The sequence below is a fragment of the Pinus tabuliformis genome, chromosome X (assembly GCF_031772625.1).
Source record: "Pinus tabuliformis cultivar Carrire ecotype Pingquan chromosome X, CPIR1, whole genome shotgun sequence".
Classification (NCBI taxonomy): Eukaryota; Viridiplantae; Streptophyta; class Pinopsida; order Pinales; family Pinaceae; genus Pinus; species Pinus tabuliformis.
The window spans coordinates 234988257-234994460 of NC_142308.1; the positions used below are offsets into that span (position 1 = coordinate 234988257).

General features: G+C 38.0%; 1 pseudogene; it reads right to left on the reverse strand.

The window, feature by feature from the left end:
• Positions 1 to 4181: 4181 nt before the first annotated feature.
• Positions 4182 to 5542, reverse strand: LOC149139231 (uncharacterized; annotated as a pseudogene).
• Positions 5543 to 6204: the final 662 nt, after the last annotated feature.

Below are 6204 nucleotides of genomic sequence, written 5' to 3' on the forward strand. Positions count from 1 at the left end.
TTAGATTATTTGTAGCTAATGTATTGTGGCCATGTGTGTTTCATTTGGTATGTGGATGTAAGAGAGAACTATAAGTAGTTTGATTGATTATGAGATGAGATTGTGAGTGGGTGTTGTAGTGATTTGAGTTGAGTTGTAGCCATTGTATTTGCAAAGTTGGGGATTTTTTATTGATTGACGTTATGATTTTTTGAGGTTCTCAAAGAGAGAAAGTTGTTGCTTTGTGCAAGGGTGCGGTTTGAAATATTCTGAAATGTGGCCCTAGAATATCAACATATCGAGATAGCTTGGTGAAGAAGTGATGGGTGTTCCTTGCTGATGGGTGTCAGTAGCTTCAGTAGAGGAAATTATATTCTCATATTCCAATGGTTTCTGTGCGAGGATTTTATGGGATAGGAGTCTCCAGTGGATGGGTGTTCACTTAGTCGATTTAGAGTGAGAAACTCCCTTGTTGGAGCTACCCCTCTCATGGATCCAACACAACAACCCTACACTTTTCAATCCCCTGCAACTGTGCTCAATAATGGTACCAAGGATTTGAAAGCATGGCAGATATTCATTGGGTTTCACCACAAGGAGGTGCTTTGACGAAGAATTGACTAAAATGAGAGGGGGGGTGAACCAATTTAGTATATTCATGGACACTAAAATTATATTCATTAATCTCATTAACTGAACCATTACATGAGAATCTTAACAAATGATGACCAACATATTGAATATGTGAAAACAAATTAATAAGCAAACCAAAACATCATATCAACACATAATAATGACACATATTGACGCCATATATATGTGGAAACCCATAAAGGGAGAAAACCACGATTTTATTATTGTTGTGATGCAAAGGCGAGCTCCTACTCCTTATTATATCTGATTTTCTGTAGGCTCCAATCTAGAGGAGGTTGGTACCTCAATTTTTTACAAGTTGCAACATTCAAGGAAAGTCCAACTCCCATATGTTTTTTGTAGGCTAAAATATACAGGAGGCTTCTACCTCAACCAGCTCTAACTGGATATTTATCAAGCCACAACTTGAAAGGAAGCTACCATCCCCTGAAGAAAACAAGAAAACCAATGTGTTGGCTTATCTGGTCATAAATTTTGCATGTCTCCCTCTTCATTTCTACTTGTTCTTCCCTCAAATTTGCATCGCATCAACTCCATATGTGTCAAGTAACTAATGCATAATATTTCTATGAGCTCTCTCACATTCTCCCATTCTCTAACTTCTCAATACCTTCCAAAATCACATATTCTATAAAAATAGTTTTCTGGTTGTTTGCATCCCACATAGGAATATGAAGTGAATAGGCTTGACTCTTTGCCTTCCACTCATCTGTTTCCAAACTCTTCATATCTTGAATATTAGAACACAAAAATACATAATCCATCCACTATTAATTTCAGCCACATGTAATGATTAAATGTATCAACCTAATGCCAACATCAAATGACAATATTTATCATTAATGCATCAAAACAATTTTTGCAGCATATTTTCCTTTGCCTTGGAGTCTTGCCTTTGCATCACAACAATTAAGCTTAATCAACAATTTCACATCACAAATTCTACTCCTTTTCCTTCTTTTGTTACTTGTTGCTCCTTGTATTGTTGTTTCTCCTTTCCTTGTTGCTTCTCCTTACATTACTACTACTTTGCTTCCTGTTGCTCCTAGCATTGCTGCTACTCTTACCTTGATGTTTCTCCTGGCATTACTGCTACTTTATTGCTCCTTTGCTTCATGTTCTTTGTGTCGCTCCTTTGCTTGTTGCTCCTTTGCCATCAATGATAATATTTCCAACATGCTTGTCTCTACAAGAAATGTGGTCATGGGAGATGGGTTATCTTTTCCTCCTGAAGTGGGAAACGACACGGCTTTGGCAGGTTTCTCACAAACAAATGTCAACACTACGATTGAAATTGCTAGGGACATAAACCAAATAGTGGTCTAGATTGTGATGAAAGGCACTAAATTTGGAGTTGTAGAAAAGAGTATTCCCATTCCTAACAACATCATCCTTGCTAATGAAGGATACACATTACCCAAGCCTTCTGTTACAAAGGGCTTTATCCAAGTTTGCTACAAAAAGGATCCTATGTTGCTAATTGTTTTCAATGAAACAAAATTTCTTCCTTGCTAGGAAGGAGATCTCAACATTAGTTATGATGTCACACAGGCCTTTGAAAGAAACTATTGGGCACAGGTAACAATTTATAATGAGAATCCTATAGGCCGTTTGGACTACTAGAAATTGTCTTGGGAATGATAGAGGGGATAATTTATTCAAGCCATGAAGGGTGTAGAGACACTATAATGAAGTCAGAGTGACTGCATCAATGAAGCTGCAGGCGCTTTCTACTAAGACATGGATTTCTCAACAGTGATGAGTTGTGAGAATGTCCTAACAATTATGGACCTTAGTCAATAAATGGCTAATAATACAGCTATCAGAAAGATAAAATATTGTTGCAAAAATGTCACTATTCGTCCACCCATTATCGATCCAAGAAAGTCTAAATCTTCTTTCCAATTTCAGGTCTACAAATTCCCGCCATATTTGAATAGAACCATATTATTTCCTCTTCTGAATTGGAAGATAAACAGTATACTTAATATTGATTATCAATGCGGGAATCCAAGGAGAGTAGACCCAACTAAATTTCCAGATCCTAGTGCGACACAGAGGACTTTATCTACCATTGCTAGCTAGGAGATAGTCTGCAACATCTCCACTAAGATCAGTAAACCTTGTTGTCGTGCTTTATTCTCTTCTTATTATAATGAGTATGTCATCCCTTGTCAAACTTGTGCCTGTGGCTTTCCATCTTGAATAAAGCCACCTAGCAATCCAAAGGAATCGGTTACACTCCTTCCTTCTTCGGCTCTGCTTGTTCCTTTCCAGAACTAGACTGTAAAAGAAATTGCATGGGCTAGGATGCAACATTTTCCCTGTTATGATTACTATGGTGTGAGCGTTAAATGGAATGTCTATTCTAACTATTCAAAGGGATGGAGTGCAAGAATTACTCTTTTCAACTCGGGGGCCTCTCAGTTCGCAGATTGCTTTGTTTCTATTGAGATGGATAAAGCCTTTGTTGCCTACCAAGATGTTTACTCTTTTAATGGAACTAAAGTACCGGGGTTGAACAACACCCTACTCATGCCAGGAAAAGAGGGATTTAATTACTTGAATGCAGAAACAAATGGGAGTACATTTTATGATCCAAGGATTCCTGGTAAGTAGCAGTCAGTGATTTCCTTCACAAAGAAGCTTACACCTCGTATAGACGTTGTAGCTGGTGATGGCTATCCTACCATATTGTTTTTTAATGGCGAGGAATGTTGTCTTTCTCACTTTTTCCCTTCTGGAGCAGGGCATGTAGTTTCTAGAAACTTTCCTCTCCTTTTGCTAACATCAACAATGATATAGTTGTGTTGCAGGAGCACCTCCAAATTCTCAAGGCTCCAATGCTTATAGATATGCCAATGAGTTGAACAAAGGCACCAATATTGCGAAATTCAGTACTAACTAATAACATATAGGATTGAGTCCCAAGAAACCAGGGGCACTCTACAGATCATGGTGAAAAAATCAGTATGGGTGAGTGGGGAGACTATGCACCAGAACAGTTTGAGGCCAAGGTGAAGCTATTTTCAAGGTCTAGAATGAAATCCTATAGGGACATGAATCCTACATGTGGTGGAAACATTATTCTAGAGGGCAGTTGCTGATAAGTCTATTACTGTAGAGTATGCCAATGATATCCATGGAACTTCCTTTGGGGATCCCAATGAGAAATTTCTACCACCATCATCTGCACCATAGGAGAGAAAAATATAGTACCGAAGGAAACACAAGAAAAAGAGGGCTCTCAGAATTTCACTTTCTTTTTTGGAGTCACACAACTCACTTTATTTTTTGCTTGTATACTCATTTGACATTTCAAGAATATTTGAACCTTGTATAGAATCCCCCATTCCAATTATAATAAAATCTTCATCGTCAAGTCTGCACTCTTTTTCTCGTTGAGGTGGTCATATAAATGCTTCTATTACTACATTAACTATGTCCTTCTCAGAAAAATCACACCCATAATTCTCAGACAATTCAGGGTCTTCAGAGAAGTTATACCTCTAATCCTGAATTTCCAACCTTGGCACGTGTTTTAACAACTAGTTTGATTCTTGAGTTACCCTCTCCAATCCAACTTCAACAATTAGTTCCTCATCCTTTCGACACTCCATTTCTTCTTTGAGAATAGAAGCACCTAGATATGTTCTAGTCGAGACGTGAAAATGACCATTTGTATTTGTCTCATGGAGAGAGTGACCATCTATATTTGTCTCATGATGATGAAGGTAGCAGGGACCCTCAACAATAACAACCTCTTTTCCAGCATGAACCATATTTTTAACCTCCATCTCAATGGCCTCCATATCAATACTATAATTGTGGCTTACTTCAAAAATATTGTAATGATTGTGGTTTTGGAACACTATAATAGGAACAAGTAACCAACTGGCCAAATCAACGGTGTTAAACCTAACATCTAGACCTAGAACATGCTCAATAGTTGTAAAAATGAGAGCTCCAAGCTATCGTATGAAGAGCTCAATAGTGGAACCAGGACTAACAGGACCTTGGCCTCTTGGAAAAAAATATATGACAACCTTCGAATTTTCCTGTAAGTTACACTACCTTCCTCTATTTCTGTCTTTCCATATGTTAATGGAATAACAGACAGATCTATGACAACATATCTTCCTGAACCCAACAATAATTTTGATGCCCCCCCTCCATGATAGCGATACAAGTAAATGAAATTTCCTTCCTACTACTTCATTTGTTCAAATGTAATTTCTTCAATTTCCATGTACTTTAAAGCCTCAAGATCAATGTATTTGTTCCTAGGATCCATATGAACCTTATCAAAGTTTAGAATGAATATTTCATTTGGCATAGGTTCTTTTATTTTTGCAGTAGAATATGAAGTATCTTCAAAGTGAAACAAATAGGTGTACAATATTTGGAAACGGTTCTACAATCATTTCTTCAAATTCAAATAATGGTGGCTCTTTTCCATATTCGCTCTACTTTGTTGAACCTGTAGGCACCATCACATTCTTCATTGCTTTTTCAAATGCTATAAGCTTCGGCTGCCCAACAGGAATGATGTTATATTGAAGGTCATGTTCAATATGGAATGGTAGAGTAGTCTCCAGACATGCAAGATGGTGTGAGGGAAAGCTTCTTCTCATAAACCTCCCCATCATCCACCATCACCATCGAATCCAACTAGTACAATATTAACCTCAAATGGAACCTTAAAAGGAGCCTTATCTCTAGAGTGTAGCATTTGGCGCATCTCATGCTTAATGTTTTACTGGATATCCTGGAATGTGATGTGATGCCACTAAGGGTGCCCTGGATCATGTCTGAATGCCTCGCATTCAACCACTTCTAAATTCCAACTGTAAATAGCCAATACTACCAAAACATTAAATAATCCCGATTGTTTCATCCTGCTTCCCATGGCCAACCCTCCTCTTCTTTCGCCTTCTATTCCTGCCTCACATAGTGTGCCTTACGTAGTACTTCAACATTCAATTGTTGCATGAATGTATTAAATGATTTTGCAGCTACCAATCCTAGCATTTGCAGGGCTTCCACGAATTCCTGCAGAAATTCTTCACAACGGTAACAAAACATGGATGTTATCAGCTTGGTGGAGGGAATGCGTTCTCTACTTTCTGGGCCAACACAGATTTAAACTTTTGCATGAATTCTTTCAACTTCAGCTAGAATGCAATCGAGCATTCTTTCACATATCATCTCACATAGTTTGCTTGCTCCAAATCCTGATGTCAGGGCCTTATGAAAGAATGACTCATGGGATCACCACTTTTATGAACATCCTGACATCAAAAAGCTCATTTTTAAGCCGGGCCATGGAGTATCGGGCATACCAATTCATGTCATTGCAGCGTAGGTGTATCAATTATTACCAATTCATGGATGTTTCTTCAACGACCATTTCCCTGGTCTGACATCTACTATCATATGTTCTTGCATGATGAAGATAGTGAAAGTTACATAACGCATACCATGAAATTGCCATAAGGTTTCAGATTTGGTGGGTAGAATAATGTTCAACTTTTCAATTTTCATTTAATGCCCATCTCCACACAATCCTCT